The sequence below is a fragment of the Rhamphochromis longiceps genome, linkage group LG7, assembly GCF_057381845.1.
Source record: "Rhamphochromis longiceps isolate RC_006_pf linkage group LG7, R_longiceps_female_GT1.1, whole genome shotgun sequence".
NCBI classification, from domain to species: Eukaryota; Metazoa; Chordata; class Actinopteri; order Cichliformes; family Cichlidae; genus Rhamphochromis; species Rhamphochromis longiceps.
In genome coordinates, this window is record NC_140563.1 from 18,711,269 (window position 1) to 18,731,364 (window position 20,096).

General features: G+C 44.2%; 1 protein-coding gene across 2 annotated transcripts in view; it reads right to left on the reverse strand.

Annotated features, from left to right (window-relative positions):
* Positions 1 to 19,239, reverse strand: part of plxnb2b (plexin b2b) — a 150,758-nt gene extending 131,519 nt beyond the window's left edge. For both annotated transcript variants that reach the window (XM_085412693.1, XM_085412692.1), the window contains exon 1: positions 18,466 to 19,239. The gene's annotated coding sequence lies outside the window, so the exon portion shown is untranslated. The remainder of the gene's footprint in view (positions 1 to 18,465) is intronic.
* Positions 19,240 to 20,096: the final 857 nt, after the last annotated feature.

Consider the following 20,096-nt stretch of genomic DNA (forward strand, 5'->3'; position numbering starts at 1 on the left):
TGGCTCTGATCAAAAAAGCAGGAGGAGTGAGGAAGAGGAAGAAGCCTGAAAGAACTGAAAGGCCTGGAAATGTGGGTCAGAGACATAACATATTAATACAGTGACCAACCAGAAAAGAAAAACAATTTAGAAGAGAGGAAAATAGATGAAGACCGAAAGAGATCCAAAATATGCACAGCAGAGACAATTTCTGTTTCAACAAACCCTGGCATGCAGGGAAGAAAAAACAAAACAGGAACTTCTCTGCAAGCAGCTTCAGAAAATAAAAAGAATATAATCACTTTAAAGTTATTTGGCCAAATGATCCTTCAGCTGTATTAAGACCTTGATAAATGCCTACTGTCTGGGCTGTTATTAAACACCACAGAGACTGGTTGGTCCCTGTGCCAGCCAAAACTAATTAAAGCCAGGCAGATGTGTCTGGACAGTGGTGTACCACACACCTACAATGTAACACATTTGCACACTTGTAAGCACACTTATACAAGCATGCATGCGCACGTGCACAATATCTAAATAGGCTGTTAAATGTGTCTACCCTGTAATCATTTCCAGCTCATGAGACTGTCATCCAGCTAACTACACCAGGTGAACGCAAAGCAACCTTAGCTTCAATTTCCAATTTTGGCATGTTCCACTTCGGAAACTTTTTTTTCTCCCCTTTTTTGTCAGGCAGCGGCCAGAAAGAGAAAAAGCCCCCCCGTGCCTTATTACCTTCTCCGGCACCAGGCAAGACATTTTTTCTGTATTCCCTACCTTTTCTGCTGCAGGTGATGATGAGAGAGCTAACAGCAACCAATTAATCTTTCATAGTGCACGTGTTCTTGCTTTTGTTAGGTCTGCTCTATGAGTTGTATGAGACTGCAGCTGTACAATAGAAGGCTGGTGACGCTTTCATCCTTCTCCTCCTCCTCTTCCTCCTCTCCACTTTTCATTCTCATACTTTGTGAGCAAACAGCTGGGCTTATTTTTTTTTTTTTTTTCCTTGCAAAAGCTATCATTACAGCAGCCTACAGGCATAAGAGCTGCACTCCAAACTGCTGATGGAAGCCTGGCTAGCCGAGTCAGAGGTAGTGATGAGATTGCACTGGGGATGTGCGCTTGGGGAGGAGAGGGGACGAGAGCGGAGGAGGGAGGTTGTATTGGGCTAGGGTGGAGCCATTAGATGATAAACACACAGTGCACGAGTACACATACAGAAGCGCATGACATGAAGCGATGCAAGCACCTGCGCTTCATCTTCATTTAGGCTGTCGGTCTCATCCCCTTGTAATCAAACCTATCTTAGGTCACATACACACATCAGCGATTCTTCTGCATGCTCAACACACACACACACACACACACACACACACACACACACACACACACACACACACACACACACTAGTGACTAATCACCCATCTGGAGCAGCCATTCGCAAGTCTGGATGACAAAGCGCCCATGCCCAAAAATATAGGTTAATGCCCTTCTCAACACAAGGCTTAGGCTGCATTACAACCAAACAGACAGGTTTAGGGAGGGGGTAGAGGTGGCTTATGAGCTGGCTCAGACATGCATGGACAGGGGAGGAAGCAAGTGACATCACAGATAAGGGTGATCTACTTGGGCTAACTGCTAGCAGGCACACGGAGCTGACAAGCCCGTACGTGTACTTGATTTCAACAATAGCTCACAGAGTCAAGGGCAGGGAGAGGGCAGAGACAAAACAGTAGGAAAAACCATTTCAGTGTGACTAGGCAGGTTTGTGAAGTGAAAAATCCGTTGTGGCTTACTCGTAGGGCATTGCTGAACATCCCCCCATCCCTGTCATCGCTAAATATTAGCGTGTTAGCAGTGGCAGGTGTTAGCCATCCCCTCTCAGATCCATCCATGAGTTTGGGCTTATTCTCTGAATGCCTCAACCACTGTGGAAAGCCTTTTCCCCCAGCAGAGGCTGTCATGATCCAGGTAAGTCTCCTAGTTGTGTGAGGGGACTGATGCAACCAAAGCCAGGTTCAGAATGTGGGATAAGGTTGGATCAGAGCCAGGAGCCATTAGCAAGCAGTGTGTCTGACACAACGGGCAGAACCTGACATTTTCAAAGGCGTAGAAGGACTTGAACAGAGCCGTGGTGAGGAGTGCAAGGCAGCTGTTTCATTCAGGCCTGCTGATAACAACCCTCTGTCCAGATTGGCTAGTGCAAACGAAGTAAGGGGACCACAAGGCAGCACGAATACAAATCACTTCTTCGATAGTCTACACTGAGCTAAGCAAAAACTACTGAACTGGCATTCTCGCATTCATTTCTTAGCCGATCAAGCCTCTTGTGGTTCAACGTTTTCTGCAGGCAAGAATTTTAATGTCCCAGAATGCATTAAGACTAATATGCATCCTTACAAAGAAGCATGTGACAGTACGGTTAATAAGCAGAAAACTCTTTAGTTATCAGGGGGAGCCAGCAGTATGAACAGACAACGATCTCGCTAATGGCCCTAGCCATATCATTTACCATACAGCCCCTAGCAAGAAACACATAGACACAGGCTCTGGAGAAGGGACACTTTCATTACTCAAAAGATAACATCCTAACAATGACTTTTTTTTTTTGCTTACAACCCCCACTGACAATAAGTACACAATTAGCACATCAATTATGAGTGAGGAAAATAAAAACGCAGGTTATTTAATTCTCTTTTTCCACTCAGTGCTCAGATATAACTACCACACAAAGCTTGAGAGCAGTGTTACTAACAGATGGAGGAACAGGCACTTAACCCCAACAGCACAGACCTTTCATTCTGTTTTGTTTTGTTTTTTTTGCAAAATTCTTGCCAATAATGTTCGCATTTCAATTATAAATCAGCGGAACAAACAAGTGATTTAAAATCACTGGTGAGAAACCATCTGGCTTAGAGTGTTGCTTGATTTCAACAATCAGTCACAGATTCAAGTAGACTGTGCTCTGGCGGTATATACCTATTACACACTGACCATTGCAATCACAAAAAACAACAAGCCTTTACATCTGTGACTGAGGTTCACTCCCATTAAAAACCCATCACACCCACTACAACCATGCTACACTTACTGCGCGCAAAACCCATTGCTATAATTGGTTCCACTGCACCCTTTACCCACTCTGGACGGGGCCAACTGGCAAATTCAAACCACTCTGCAGTAACTGGAAAAGAACCATACCCTAGTTGTGTCTCAGAGACAATAAAGTGTGACAAACTGCTTCCAAACATGGGGAAGAACTGAAAACGCACAAATTGTTTCAGTCAGATAGGAAAGAAATAACAGACAAAACAGAAAAGAGAAGAGACGGGGAGAAGCTCCATTGCCTGCTACGGAAGGCAAACAGTGATGACGGTGTGACTGCGGGCCGACGGCATCCCTCCGGAGAAGAGTGCACACTCCATCAGACCGCAAAAACAGGCAAGAGGGTCGCAACCATTACCTCGGACAGAGATGAAGAGGAACCCCGGAGCCTGGCATTCTCAGACTCACAGGACAGCCGAGAGAATGTTTGTGTGAAGGTGTTTTAACAGCTAGAGAAAGCTAAACAGAAAGCAAGCAGGGCAGTTTGAATGTGATTGTGTAAGGAAAGTGTGACCGAATGACGTATGAATACATGCACGAGGGGTGGTGACTGTGTTCGATCAAGGCTCAGCTAGAGCTTGAGAGAGCATCTTGGAGATGTTTGTCATACCAGAGCGAGGAGCATGTCTGTACGAGGACGAAACTGAGAGAAAACGCTAGCAGGACCCCGAGGCTCTGAACACAAGCACGCTGCCTTCTCGCTAAAATAGAACGCACTCAAGACAGACTCGCTGACTCTCCCAAACTTGTGCTTTAAGGGAAGGAAAAAGCATAAAAACACTCATTAGTATTAAATAGTACAAGAAATTGCAAATGAGAGCAGAGCCGAGGACTGGAAGATATTTATTAAAAAACATGATTTATAAGCAAAAAGTAAGTAATTATCCTCAGCCAAACACAATAGAAGCTCACAATCAGTCATAATTGTTGCTTGGTGTGACATGACTGCAGATAAAGGAAAACTATAATTGATATTCTGAACTGAGTTTTCCTAATTAAAACACTGATTATTCTGGTAAACAGACAATGACAACCAGAGGCGTGGCACTGCCCTTTAGAGGAGGCACTTGCACGGCGCTAAACCCAAGTTCCTTCGAGGCCCTGATTTTTTTTGTTTTTTTGACAGTGCGCCGTTGTCCGGGGATTGGGGAACTTCATTGATATGTAAACACAAACACAAAAACGGGAGTGCAGTTTTTATACGACACAATCCCCTAACCGAGGCCTTTTATTTGTTTTCTCCAATAAATGTCAAGTTTTATTAACATATTGACCCTGAGAGACAGAGAGCGAGAGAATGGGAAAAGAGACAGTGTGTGGACGACTGTGATGTTATTTATATATATAAAATAAAAAAAAACTTTAAAAAAAATGCTCCAAATCCTTACTAAATCCTTGTGTAGGAAAAGTTTAGGATTGAAGGGCTTGTGGATTACAAAGGTTGGACACTGAACAATAGGGGCTTACTTAGAGCTGGTACTGGGCAAATAGGGGAGGCAGTTGAGGACAGCACACTTAATGGAAGTGACAGTCAGCAGATACGCACTGGTCCCCTTCATCCGCAATTGCACGCACTCCCTCCTTTGGCAGACCAGAAAAGAGAAGGGGAAGAAAAAGAAAGAGAGACAGAAGAAAGAAAGAAAAACACCACCCCATCTACTGATTACATACAATACAGTGGGAGAGAGGTAGGTGAGGTGAGGGGGGTAGAGTGGGGTGAAGTGAATAGACAGAGTGCTGCCAGGGCCTACTTTTAGATAGCGTGGTTATCAGGAAGAGAAGGAGCGCCAGAAACAAAGAGGAAGTTTGCTGCTGTTGTTTTATCTGGAAGCACATTAAACTGAGAGGCACACAGGGGACGAGACAGTAAGAGTAAAGAGAGAGGCCATTCAGAGCGAGGGAAGAAAGTGTCTAAAAATCAGGCAACCTTCAGACACATCCCGTCCCGTCCCTCTAACTCAAAGCTACACACATGTGCACACTTTGCCCTTGGCTCAAAGTCATCCCTAGTTCATGGTCGCTGGCTTTGATAGGAGACGGGGCCCTGGAACGAGTTACTAACGACCCAGAAAGCTGCTCGTCGGGCTATTGGTGCAGCCTGATATGAAGCGAGAGAGGTCGTCACTGGGATGGAAACTCAATGTGGCCTTTGATAAAACACTCAAAGAAGGATAAAAACAGAACTGGAATTAGGCAACCCATCAGGCCATGATGGAAAGTAGGCAAGATAGCGAGGGCCAGGCGATGGGAGCCGGGGGTAAATCCGTGCCCTTGTGGATTGCCCTTGACCCTGAGGCCTGCATTGAGAAACTGTTGAGCACAGCACCTGCCAGGTGTGGGCTTGGAGAAGGATGAGAGGCATGTCAATGAGAGGGTCCCCCCCTCCCGACTCCCCTGCTGCCAAACACAACACCCAGGCAGCCCGCTGGATCCAACTAATCAGAGAACTTAGCCGCTGACCTCTCCGCGGGCTCTATACCTTTTAATGAGATCCATGTCTTTGATTTGTCTAGCCGCCTGGAGAGAAAGACAGATCATGCATAAGCTCAGACAAACACACACACACACACACACACACACACACACACACACACACACACACACACACACCAGCTTTGCTAACAGTTGGGCAGTTTCACATTGACACACAAAGACACAAGCGACGTTGAAATAATGAACGGTCTGTAATGCACTATGGCCAAGGGCTCTCGCGCGTGTGCGCCCATGCACAGAGGAAGCGGATACACAACGATGAACTAGAACAACCGCTGCCTGAGAACTAACGAAAGCCTGCCCAGCTAATCAGCACACACAGGAGCACACGGAACCACACAGACATAAGCCGAGCCCAGCTCAAGGACACGGCACCCACCTTGTTAAGGGAAGGCCAAGGGAGGTGCAGGTGAGATTGGATCCAGACATGCTTGCTCACAGATAGAATTGAATTATTGATCAGCCAACAGATTGTGTTATGAGGAATTCATGGATCCATGCTTGGCCTGCCCGGCTCCCCGAGGCTGAAAGACAGACTGTGTGTGGACTCACTATACATGTATACATTTGTGCATGTGTGCGGATGCGTGTGTGCTGGGCAAGCCTAGGGGGAGGAAGGCAGCCCTGGTCAAAGACCGAATTATTTTCCGTGGGCAGAGTGGGCAGTGTGAGCTCGCACTTAGACAAGACAGAGCAAACAGTGAATCGATCAAGCTGGCTGGGGTGATGCATACAGAAGGAAGGCCTCAATCCTTGCTGTGCCGAGAGGGCTTTAACTGCTCACACACTGAGTGGCTTTTTCATTGGCACTCAGGCAACAGCACAATCCTCAGCTCTTAATACTACCAATGGAAAGAGAGGAAATGGGATTTTTATTTGTCTGAGCACCAAGGGTGGTCTGCTGCTCCGAATAATACACTAAAATACAGGGTCTAGCTTAGGCTGTGCTCTGTTATCAGCATCAGAATTGGCCAACATGAGGTGCAAAAGGACTGTGTTCTATCACAAGGCTGTGGAGCAGGCATAAAATGAGGGACTGGACAGGGGTAGGATGTTTGGGGGTTTTTTGGTGGTGCATCTTTTTACAAAGCTTAAGCATCCTGAGTGTAAGAAATACACTTTTAATTATACCACATTTAATAATCTCACTGGTTTTCAGCGATGAGGACTCGTTTGTTTATATCTCATGTGAAGAACAGATGCATAGTTTGAACATGCTCAGGAGACACAATGTTTTGTTTTCTGTACATCTGAAGGTGGAAAGAGCCATAGTAACCCTGTGGGTACGTGACTTTGTTTTTTTCCATTACCAACTCTGTACTACTAATTAAACAAAGGACACAGAGGAATGCTCGATGACAGCTCACAGAAACAGGGAGTGGGAATGAAACAGAACAGAACCTGGGTAAAAATATAATAAGAAAAAAAAAAACTGAGGCTAAGAGAGATGGAGAGACATGTCAACGGTTGTGTGCTGCTGATTTAAACAAGGACGGCTACAGAGCGATCCTTACTGAGATCTAGAGCGGTAGCTAAATGACTACTTGGGCCTGATCGCGGTAGCAGTCGGCACCAGTCTACAAATAAACAAGCGACCGCGACTCTTACACCCCACCTCACGTCCATCTGTTACAGGAATTTTACACTCTGCTCCTCCATATCCAAATGAAAGAGGACAGGAGTAAAAGGGGGGAAAAATCTTTCCTGGTGAGACTTGTGTGATTTGGGGAGCCAATCTGGCTGAATGTTTTTTGTAAACAGTGTGACTGCAGCTTGTTTTTGGAGAACGCACTAGAGAGCAGCATTAGGTTGTTTAAGTGTGTAACAAGGAAAGAGACAAGGGTCTTGGTAGTAAGGTTCTGTAACCCCAGCAGCAGATCTACTCTGGCTAATGACCGTAATTAAAGAACCCAGCTTCATTGAGGGACTTGACGTGGGATAAGCTCAGGAGGGATGTGGAATAGACGTAGTTACAGCAGATGGAAGTAACCACAGGACTGAGTTTAAAAACGCTCGGGCTGAACGTATCGGAGGCTGAGTGGTAGGTTAGTGTGTTATGAGGGCTTGTAAATATTTAGGCATTCTTACAAGGATATGTGGCTACCGCTCTCACCATCTACCATCACATGTCTGACTAACTGTATATTGCACAACAACAAATCAGGAAATGGATACCACTTCACGGGATATGCCGACACCAGCATAAAATAGCCAACAACATCCTTTTTTTTTTTTTTTGGCTGAATAAGTTCTTTGGGGGGGGGGGCAAAACTGGGAAGTTTTGAGGCTGCCCAGATGAGTCAGTGAGGAATAATGCATGTCATCGTGGCTGCGTGAATAGGAGAGCGAGGCTGGGGGGCAAGCGAAGACACCCAAGACATAGAGCTATGATGACACTACCACAGATCTGCATTTCAGAAGACAGCTCCGAGCCCCAGGCAGGTTTGAAGCACCAGGATTAATAACCACGTGCACTACAGACACACCGACGAAGAGAAGACAAAGAAGAGAGCTGAAAAAAACTACGATCCGACGGGAGGGGGAGAAAAGTTATGGAGAGCAAGAGAACAGATAGAGACTGCTAATAAAGAGAACTAAGAGAGATGAGGGTGTTAACAGGAAATTGTAAACGTGATCGCAGTGGGTACTTCTAAACTGATCCAACGTATGGGTCACGGTTGGCTGAATGTGGAACAACTGAGGTTCCTGTATACATTCACCAAACCGACGGGAGGTGATGGTATACAGAGCCAGTGGGGGGAGCGCATACTGCTGCAGGTCTGATTTTAGTCCACCAGAATGCCTCAATGTGACAAGGTCAAAACCAAGGTAAAGACCTGACTCATGGTGATGCGCTCTAAAAATCCAAACTATTTAAAAGAAAAGTTCTTTTTTTTTTTTTATTTGTTTTGCTGCTTGTATTCTACTCATCTTCCCCCCCCCCCACAGAATTGCTTTGCTGCTGCACTGGGTAGCTAATTTCCCCAGGCAGATCAATAAAATTTAAAAAAAAAAGAAAAGAAAAAAGGATTACCTTAGAAAAATCACACCACAGACTATCACACACAGATTTGAATACCCAATGGTCACTACAAAAAAAAAAAAAATGTCAGTCTCTAAGGTTACAGCAGTATCTTTGGCAGCATTATTACCGCTGTTGCTGAGACCGCTACCACAGTAAAACGCTCTGTCAGTTTACAGATGAGAAGCAACAGAGCCAGTGGCATTTAACGAGATTCACAGCAACTTTCACAATTGCTGTATGAACAGATTTTAATAGGTCCCTCTTGGATCATAGGCAGCTGAAAGGCCAAGATACCCACCTCATTTAACAGAGACAAGGACATGATACTGACCAAAAAAGAATTTAATTTTCATAATACCATTTCAAAATGAAATGTAATAAAGGCAGATAACCTTGCTCCTACAGTATCCTCCATCACATCAGCCCTTTGTGAAAAAGGTTATGAATTTAGACCTAGACAGTGCAGAAGACGTATAGACATATATGCAATGGCCTGTATTTATGTAACGTTCTGGTGAGTATGCTACATTTTATAGGAAAATGCACAATGATATGTGGTCGCGCCATCATATTTTTTATTTTGTTCGTTTAGCACTATATCGTAATTTCAAACGACATAACCGCCAGCGGCAAGTAAGCGTTAAAGAAGGCCTGCAAGCTTCACACTAACAAGCACAGGTATTTGGAACATCTCCTCTTTCCATATTTTGACTGAAACAGACAACCGAGGGACAGACACCCAACCTCCAGCAGTGCTGCCACCCCCATGTCCACTTCCATCTGCCAGCAGGTTTTCAGCAGACGCCAGAGATAGATATATATTAATTTTTTTATTTTTTCCTTCAAATACTTTTCATATTAAATCTATTAGTTTGGTATTAATGTCACTAGCTGGTGTTGCCAACACATTATGCAGTTGCGCATAATTGTAATAATGTTTTTTCTTAATGTGACAATATGACACATTCAACACACATACAGTTCCTAAATTCAATAATCACAGCTATTAATTAAAGTTATGAATTAAAATCAATTACGTTATCTGCATAATTGTTAGACTTCACTTTTTATGCAGGCTTATGTAACAATCCTCTTAGTTTGTGCGAGAGAGTGGTGTGCAGTGGATGCACCTTACTTTAAATGTGTTGTCAGAAAGGAAAACTAAGTGACAGCATTGAGCAACTATGGCTAGGACATAAACAACTAGCCACTTTTTTTCTTCTCAACACAGCACAACTCCTGGACCACTCCCTGGTCACCTACAGTTTGGATTCCTGTAAGACCATTCTCTCTGTTCCCTCCCAAAACAAAAAAAAGCTCTTTAATCGGCTCCAAACGGTACAGAGTCGACACCCACACCAAGTCTGCTGACCACGTCACACGTATTCTCATCCAGCTTCATTGCATCCCCATTACTCAAGTGTATCTGGATCAAGACTCTGCTTCTCACTTTTAAAGCTCTCAATGACTTGGGACCCTCGTATCTTTCAAGCGTCCTTCACCCTTATACCCCTTCCTGTGCCCTACACTCGGCTTCAGCTGCTCTCCTGACTCCTACTTGCTTGGAAATTATCACCACGGGTGCCAGAGCCCTTGTGCTGTACCTCGTCATTGGAAATTATTACCACTTCACCCTCATCAGCTTGATTCGTTGACACAGGTTCAAATCACAGCTCAGAACCCATCTGTTTTCATCAGCATATCAGCTACAGCCGTCTTGTTCTACAATCATGTTATTCCTTGATTTTAAATCTCTCGTTATTGTTCTTGGTGTTGATTTTGTATTGTAAGATGACCTTATGACCTTGAGCACTTCCTAAGGTGAGCATATTTGAGATTTAACAACCAAAAAATAAAAAATTATATATATATATGAGTACTATTTTTAAGCTATAAAGTGTATTACATTACTTTATCTAAGTAGCAACTTTTCCACTGTTGGTAACAAAAAATATGTTTTTAAACATATGCCCAATTTCAAATTCTTTTAAAGCCCCAATTCATTAAGAAGTCTGTGTATTTTTTTTAAAGGCTCTCCAGGTGGGTTCCTTAGATTCAGATGGATCATTCATCTCTTTAACAAAGTTACACTGGCACACACCATTCCTCTAGGTCTTCCTCAGTTTGCCACATTACGGTCCCCCACGTCCCTCTCAGGTTGGTGTGACCTTCATCTGCAGCTGCTGCCAGTGCAGTGACCCCTTACGCATCTGACACCCACCGTTTCTGGCTGACACTCACATTCAGTTCTTCCTAATTAATCGCCCAGTGTACTTGATCAAAAAAACAAAAAGAAAAAACAAAGAAAAAAAAAAAAAAAAAGAGGGCCTGCACTCAACCATATTAACATAAACCAGCAGGACGTCATTTTAGCTGTAAAGCAGAGGTGATAATTAAAAATGATCTTGGCAGGAGGAAATTGGTCAGTTTGAGGATTAACTGTGAAATGACTCACTTGGATAAAAATGAATTGTAGTCTCTGGTGCCTCGGCTAGGATTAAATGGCACTCCACATAGAGTAACTCGGACAGGAACAAAAAGTGCAGGGAAAATGCAGTACAGGTGGTATAAGTACAGTGGGGCAAAAAAGTATTTAGTCAGCCACCGATTGTGCAAGTTCCCCCACTTAAAATGATGACAGAGGTCAGTAATTTGCACCAGAGGTACACTTCAACTGTTAGAGACAGAATGTGAAAAAAAAATCCATGAATCCACATGGTAGGATTTGTAAAGAATTTATTCGTAAATCAGGGTGGAAAATAAGTATTTGGTCACCTCAAACAAGGAAAATCTCTGGCTCTCACAGACCTGTAACGTCTTCTGTAAGAAGCTTTTCTGTCCCCCACTCGTTACCTGTATGAATGGCACCTGTTTGAACTCATCATCTGTATAAAAGACACCTGTCCACAGCCTCAAACAGTCAGACTCCAAACTCCGCCATGGCCAAGACCAAAGAGCTTTCGAAGGACACCAGGAAAAGTATTGCAGACCTGCACCAGACTGGGAAGAGTGAATCTACAATAGGCAAGCAGCTTGGTGTGAAAAAATCAACTGTGGGAGCAATCATCAGAAAATGGAAGACATACAAGACCACTGATAATCTCTCTCGATCTGGGGCTCCACGCAAGATCTCATCCCGTGGGGTCAAAATGATCATGAGAACGGTGAGCAAAGATCCCAGAACCACACGGGGGGACCTGGTGAATGACCTGCAGAGAGCTGGGACCAAAGTAACAAAGGTCACCATCAGTAACACACTACAACGGCAGGGAATCAAATCCCACAGTGCCAGACGTGTTCCGCTGCTGAAGCCAGTGCATGTCCAGGCCCGTCTGAAGTTTGCCAGAGAGCACATGGATGATACAGCAGAGGATTGGGAGAATGTCATGTGGTCAGATGAAACCAAAGTAGAACTTTTTGGTATAAACTCAACTCGTCGTGTTTGGAGGAAGAAGAATACTGAGTTGCATCCCAAGAACACCATACCTACTGTGAAGCATGGGGGTGGAAACATCATGCTATGGGGCTGTTTTTCTGCCAAGGGGACAGGACGACTGATCCGTGTTAAGGACAGAATGAATGGGGCCATGTATCGTGAGATTTTGAGCCAAAACCTCCTTCCATCAGTGAGAACTTTGAAGATGAAACGAGGCTGGGTCTTCCAACATGACAATGATCCAAAACACACCGCCCGGGCAACAAAGGAGTGGCTCCGTAAGAAGCATTTGAAAGTCCTGGAGTGGCCTAGCCAGTCTCCAGACCTCAACCCCATAGAAAATCTGTGGCGGGAGTTGAAAGTCCGTGTTGCTCGGCGACAGCCCCAAAACATCACTGTTCTCGAGAAGATCTGCATGCAGGAATGGGCCAAAATACCAGCTACTGTGTGTGCAAACCTGGTAAAGACCTATAGTAAACGTTTGACCTCTGTTATTGCCAACAAAGGTTATGTTATAAAGTATTGAGTTGTATTTTTGTTATTGACCAAATACTTATTTTCCACCCTGATTTACGAATAAATTCTTTACAAATCCTACCATGTGGATTCATGGATTTTTTTTTCACATTCTGTCTCTCACAGTTGAAGTGTACCTCTGGTGCAAATTACTGACCTCTGTCATCATTTTAAGTGGGGGAACTTGCACAATCGGTGGCTGACTAAATACTTTTTTGCCCCACTGTAGCTCTACATAGTTTTTATTAGTCAGAGGTTTCTGCAAACCTCTTTTAAACCTAGATCTCCTCGACAAAGATCTATCAATGGGCCGATAAATCCTGCACAGACGGCTCAATTTGTGCGGAATTAAGCATCGTCTCATCTTCGATGTGTTAAAAGTCTGAGAGATATGACTTGTCTTTTCATCGTAATGGCTAGGGAGGTGGGCCTTTCACGTTCCAGCTGACTAAAGCGGGCACGACCTAAAGTGTTTATTTTTTTCATAGCAATATGCACCAAAGCAAAAAATAAAAAATAAAAATGAAATTGCTGCTCACTTTTCTCCTGCCAATACAAAACCTGTGAAGTGAACACATTTGCTCAGATAAATCAAGGTGACCCACGAATCTCATCACTTGTGATAAATTTTCACATACCCTCCTCTGGGCTGTCAGGCAAAATGACTCAGTGGTTGTTAACCTTTGCCAGCGGCCTAAATAGGTGGGTTGGTTGACTTGCTTCCAGTAAGCAGGCACATCAGTAGCCTCTGTGATACTATGTGTCAGTTTCAACCAGTCAGCTCAGGTGCCACAGGGGAAGCTGGTGAGAGGAGGGAGAAACCGAGGCAAACATCTGTGTTCTCTATCCATCACCGAGTTCAGCCTTCATCCATGCGATGACGCCGACAGCCAATACCACACTCGTTCCCAAAAAACGCCCTTTGAACAGCAGTGCAGATCATGATTTCCTCTGGGCTAACTTTTTCAAGTGTTCGCTTAGCTCTGAATACATCATCATCATCACTCTTCTCCTCCTCTGCTCTCTCGCCCTCAAAAGAAGATGGGATATCTCAGTTCTTCTGCAGAACATCCTGAACAAAACCACTTAACTCAGTAATAAAAAGGAAGCTCCCTCCCTATGCAAATAATTTAGCTCCTTCAGGAATGCGAGTGTGTTTACAATATTCATCACATTCCTCTTATGCTCTGAGCACAGAGAGGGGAAAGAAGAGTCACAATGTTTAAAAGGTGGACGTGAGGACAGAGAAAGAGCAGAAAGGGCAGGAGTGGGGGGGAAACCAGTGAAAGTATGCAGCAGCACTGAGGAGAACATTTTCTCAAGAACCGACTGCATGGTATGTTCGGTTGTTGGCGTGGGCTAAAAGACAGCATGTGCTGACAAAGTGTCATGAATGTTATAGTGGTAAAAGTACACCCCACTGAGCTGTACATGACCACTTTATTTGTGAACTGCTCTGCAAGCAGACCAGCTTAAACCGTTGCAGGGAACTTTCTGTTGAGGGAGATGAGTGCTTTGTCTCGCCTTGGTTTCTTCCTCCACACAGCCCATCTCATAGCCTGCTGCTGAGGGAGTAGGGATGAAAATTACCACTGTCACACCTGGCAAGTTTGTTATGCTATTTTTAATTCTAAGTGGATGTGGCTGAGTCGCGAGGGTTTCATTTGAGTCGGAACGTCACATTGCTTTGGTATCATGCTGATACAAAGCTGTGGAAAACATGATGGCATTAAAGATGCCACAGGTACTGGAGTACCTATAGATAAAAAGAACCCGTGAAATGACAGTGCATGCGCACCAACAGGTGTGATGAGATCTGAAGTGATATATAGGGATTGATTTGGACAATCAGTGACATGGACAACCAAAAGCTAGAATGTAATGTTTCTGATCATCAAAAACATTAACAATAGTTAAATTAGTTAAATAATTGTTAAATCGTTAACTTTGATTTAGCACATTTTTTTTTAAAGTTTCGTTTTAGTTTAGCTACACCCAGGCCTGAATACAGTAAGACCTGTTGAATCAGGTCACCTGACGAAGTGAAGTAGGGTAAAAGATCTCCAACAGCATGCCACGATCTAAGGAAACAGCTGAGGAACAAAGTCTGTGACATCTATCAGTCTGATAAGGGTTACAAAGTCGGTTCTACGACTTTGGGACTTCAGTAGACCACTGTGATAGCCATTATCCACAAACAGTGAAAACTTGGAACACTGGTGAAACTTCATAGGAATGGCCAGCCTACCAAAATTACTCCAAGACTGCATCAACAAGTCATCCAGGAAGTTACAAAAGAACCTTGAACACCACCTAAAGAACTCTGGTCCTCACTTGTCTCAGTTAAGGTCACAGTTCAGGATTCAACAATAAGAAACAGACTGGGCAAAACAGGGAGACTTCCAAGGAGTAAATGCCTGCTGACCAAAAAGACCCCAAAAACGTAAAGACATTTGCCAAAACACATCTTAATAAGGAAGACTTTTGGGAACATATTCAGTGGACTGATGAGACAAAAATGTAACTTTTTGGAAGGTTTGTATTCCTCTGGTACAAAACTAACACATCACTTCATAAAAAGAACATCATACCAACAGTCAGGTGGTAGTGTGACGGCCTGGGGCTGCTTTCCTGCATCAGGAACAGGATGACTAGCCGTAATTGATGGAATCATGAATTCTGTCCTCCAGAGAATCCTGAAGGAGAATGTCATCAGTTTGTTCCCTCAAGGTTGGGTTATGCAAGTCTACCTCTGAATGGCTCAAAAAAAAGAGAGAGATGCTTTTGGAGTGGGCTAGTGAAAGTACGGAACTAAATCAGAATGAGATGCTTTGGCATGACCTTAAAAAGGCCGCTAATGCTCAAAAACCCTCCAGTGTGGATGAATTAAAACAAGTCTTCAAAGAGAAGTGGACCAAAAGTCTTCGGCAGTGATGTCAAGGACTTATTGGCAGTTATTACCATTGCTTGACTGCAGTTCTTGCTGCCAAGGGTGGCACAACCACTTATTAGGTTTAGGGGGGATTTTTTTTTCCACAAAGTTCCAGTTAGGGTTAGATAACCTATTTCCCTTAATAAATGAAATAATCATTTATAAACTGCATTTTGTATTTACTGTGAAATATGCAAAAAGCTAAGAAATCAGCAAGGGGTCAAATACTTTTTCACAGTACTGTAATTGAGCTCCAAAGTGGTGTATGACTGTGCACGACATAGGCAAAAAAAGCCCTCCATGAATGGGTGAATGAGTGGTTAGTAAGACTGGAAAACCAGTTTGATGTCCATCTGTTTTAGAAAACAGTATTTGCAAAGGCTGGTGTCACGTGGTTTAGGCTGAAGTGGTCCTAGCTCACTGTTGTGTTTATGTGTATAAGCAGAGGAGGTTTATTGGTACTGGGACCAAATGCCATATATGACCTCCATAGTACAAACAACAGCAAATCAGGTCAAGATGGTGGTGTAACGGCAGGAATGCTGCTGAGAAGATAGTTTAGGACAAGGCTGTGGAATCCCAGGGCAGGGGTGGCAACTGTAAAACCCTGTGGTGATAAGATCAGAAATCCACCTCAGCATGACGTCCCTTCATCACGGGATAATCCTCGGACATAAAAAGACGAGCCTATCGCCAATCTGAAGGAAATCTCTAATGCCAAACTGACACACCCTTCAAACATTTACCCACACTCCCCTGAAACCTATTTGTACTTCTGTTAAGGGAGAGGAGCAAAGTACTCATGCATCCCACACCTATTTTATGACCAGTAAGTTTACAAAGTCCACTCGGAAACAAAAAATGTTGTGCAAACAATATCTGACAGTATGCCTTTCAAAAGTGAAAGTAAGCCTAGCAAATACGGCATTTAAATTATGAATCAGATGACATACTATATTTATTATGGTCAGAAAAAACAAGATTAACTAGCGGTAGTACACTGACATGAACCTTTTGCGATGAATATACACATGTCAAGTATCGGTTTAGGGGTGAATTTGTGGCAGATAGAGGAGAAATGGGATTGCCTGTTGCTTACAAAGATTATGGTTTCATTTTTTAAAATGAAAACGGCAGAAGTCAGTAATCCAGAGCAAAGGAAACATAAAACCCCCACAGTGGATTAGTTTAAATTCATTTGACCACAAAAATATTGCCAAACCGGTGTATATGTAGGAGACGACATGGTTTTGAGATATGAGCAAAAATTGTGCAGCACTACGAAGTTACAGGATGAACTTTAGCACAACCAAAAACACGTAGGAGCTTTACAGCCGAGTGCTCACTGCCCAGTGATTCACTAGCTCTAGTTCTCAACTGGTCAGAGGTTATTTACCAGATCCAAAAATACACACAGTGGATTATATGGCAAAGTTTCATTTTGAAACCTAACTGCATATTTCCCATAAAAGTCAGGCAGGGGTGAAAGCGGGCTCACGGAAATGCTTGCTTTGCTTGTTGTTTTCCCCGCTTTCCTATTACAGCGTATGAGCTTGCATTCGGCTTTCGGGATTGTTTTGCAGAATCCTGAAACACTAGCATGACCTGAATGAGAAATGTCTTCCTATTCAGTTGTCCTGAAAAGAGCATCTATGATGAAGAAGCGTGGTACGCTTGTCTTCTTCACCCTTGCGGGGAGCAGGAGAAAACATTTATCACCGCTCTCCTCTGCGCAGATAAGGTGTCTCTATTTATTCAGAGCAGAGGAGATAAACACTGAATGAAGCAGTGTGGGACAGAGTGAGAGAAAGAAAGAAGAGAGAGAGATGGTGGCATAAAAGGGGGGGAAAGGACAAGGAAGCAGCTTGGTTCTCAATTGCCTGTGTGTGTGTCCATGTGAGCAGATGGCATTTATCCCTGTGCAGCCAGAGTATTGGGAGGCTGACCCCTGCTCTACAGTAACATCCCTCCAAGCCACCACTACTTACTACCACCTACAGCCACCTTTCTTGCTTTCATGTTTCCCCTCACACTACTAATCCATTCCCACTATGAGACTGCTTGTATAATGTTATTTAATGAGAATAATCCCCAGGGCGATGGAGCATCCTACATACAGTAGACCTCTCCACAAAGAGGGGTCAGAGGATGGCAAGGGCTGTTAATAAAAGCACTATTTAGAAAGGCAACAAGGCAGTACAGTGGTCTGTTGAGGTCTGCGCCAGGGACGGAGAGATACAGACTGACAGAACTACACAGGAGATTCAACAGGGACATGAATAGTGCTTCTGTCCTTCTTGTTTTCCACAAGAGAGACAAGACAGAAAGCAAAAAAAAGAAAAGAAAGACAAACAGAAGGCGTAGTTCACTACCACTTCTGTCCTCTCTCATGCTGATATACAGCCTAGTGTCCAGAGGTGAGGGACACAGTTCGCATGGCCATTTCTCTCTGAAGCTGCCTGTGGGGACAGACGTCTCGTAGCGCTGCTGAGGTGAAATGCATAGTTGCGAGACAAGAATGTCTCCCAGAGGTTTGTCTTTTAGAACAATCAGCTGTTGAGTTTGAGAAAAGTAGAGCAAGTTGGCACCCAGACAGCCATAACAACAACTATGCAACTACGGGCTGTAATGAGATTTTGAAAAGCCCTGTAAAAAGACGGCGTCAAGGACACTGTTTTAGAATGTTAAGAAAACCAAACAGCACCGTTTAACTCTCTTTGTAGTACATTTTTAAGCCACAAACGTTATAATAACTAAAACAATAACAAGCAAAGAACAGCGGCGTTACATCAGCGTAACAGCGTTCCTGGCACAAGGTTTACGCTCCCCTGCTCCGTCAATCGGGCGCATAACAAGATATCCAAACTTGGTTCCATACGCACCGGGGTCTGAAATTGACTCTGCGTTTATGAACTATGAAGCAAACAGTCCCAACCCCGCTTTACCGGGGATACACCAGCACCCCCCCTGGAACTCACCTTGAAAGGGGGAAAAGAGAGAGCGAAGACAGTGGCACAAACGCGAATACTCCAAATCCTGAAGAATCTACCCCCTCCTTCCTGGTTGAACGATACAAAAAAGGAGAAAGACGTCCGTAAGCAAGTTTACATTTTACTCGCCTCTCCTGTGAGGGGGGGGGGCTTCAGAAAGGCACTATTCCGTAGTATAAAAACGAAAAACAAAACCCGGACTGCTTGGTTACACGAATTGTCAATTCCCGCTGAAAGACGACGCGAACAACTCCTTCAACAAAAGAGTGTCTTTGCTTAGAATTTCGGGACTTTCTCCACGCCCAGGTGCCGAGTCACATGGTAGGTTAGTTTCCAGGTGTGCGTGTCTCGTAGCTGCAGATCAGTTGGCAAGCGACACACCTGTGGGATGCGCTCGTGCGCTCGCTCTGACAGTCATCTCGTCCGGAAACGCGGAGGTTGTACATAGGGATGGGGAAGTAAAAAAAAAATACAGAAAAAAAGCAATGGGATGAAACGGGGAGAGAGAGGAAGAGAAAGAGAGAGAAGTGCGCACTGAACGGAGAACAGACGTCGCTCGGATCGCAAAAGGAAGTAGTCTGACCCCCCCTCTCTCTCTCCTTCTCCTCCTACTCCACTCAGCCGGCGAAGCTACTGTACGAGGAGACAACAGCCGGGAAGTAGCGGGGAGGGAAAACGGAGCAACTTGTATCGTCTGTTCTCTGACGCACCGAAATATTTCCGCGCGATGGTAGCGGTGTGGTAAGCCCCCCCCTGCCGCCGTACTGTGGTTCCCAAATTGTGGTCCGGATTCCTCAGTCTGCGGGGGCGGTTCCAGGTCAATCCAGGCAGTGCTCGCAAAGAATTGTTAGGAATGTGTGGAAAACAGCCGATTAGGTTTCGGTTTCAACTGATCCCATTCTCACCCGGGTGTATGGTACACTACACAGGCACACGCACAGTTCTGTCTAGTTAGAGCTCGCCACGTTAAATCGCCTTTATTGGGACAGAATCTGTCAGCAGTTTTCCCGCCACATCACAAGTGAGGAAATTAGTTCCCCAAAAGCAACAGACAACTAACCACGTGGAAGCCACAGATGACTTAGATTTTATTTTTGTTTAAGCAGTTATATGCTGCTGATCTTTGCCACCAAAATAACATAATAAAGGCTTCCCCATCAGCATGCATGATAGGAAATGGTGGTTACAAGAAAACAACGCAATGTCTTGGTTATTTATTTATTAACTGTGGCGTCTCAGTAAACCATGACGGTGTGGCACTGAGCCGTTATAGATCCATAAAAGGACCCAGCAGCCGAGGCGGCTTAATGGAATATAGTTATCACTCACACTGTTTCATTAGCTTTCTTCCACTCCCGTCACAATACTATGTGGGCGTGGGGTGCATTTATGAAATACTGAGGTCAGGAATCCAAAATTCTTCCTGGAGCAACCCAACTCTTGAACCATAACATTTGTATTTTATTTATTCTTGGGTCTCAAAATAGATTCTCTAGACTCTATTAACTCAATTACAATTACAGCAGCTTTTGTTGAAGCATAGCCTAATATGTGTTTAACTGCAGGGCATGCACTCCTCAGGTTTGCACTCCACCTTCCCTCAAGCAGTTTGCAGGGTC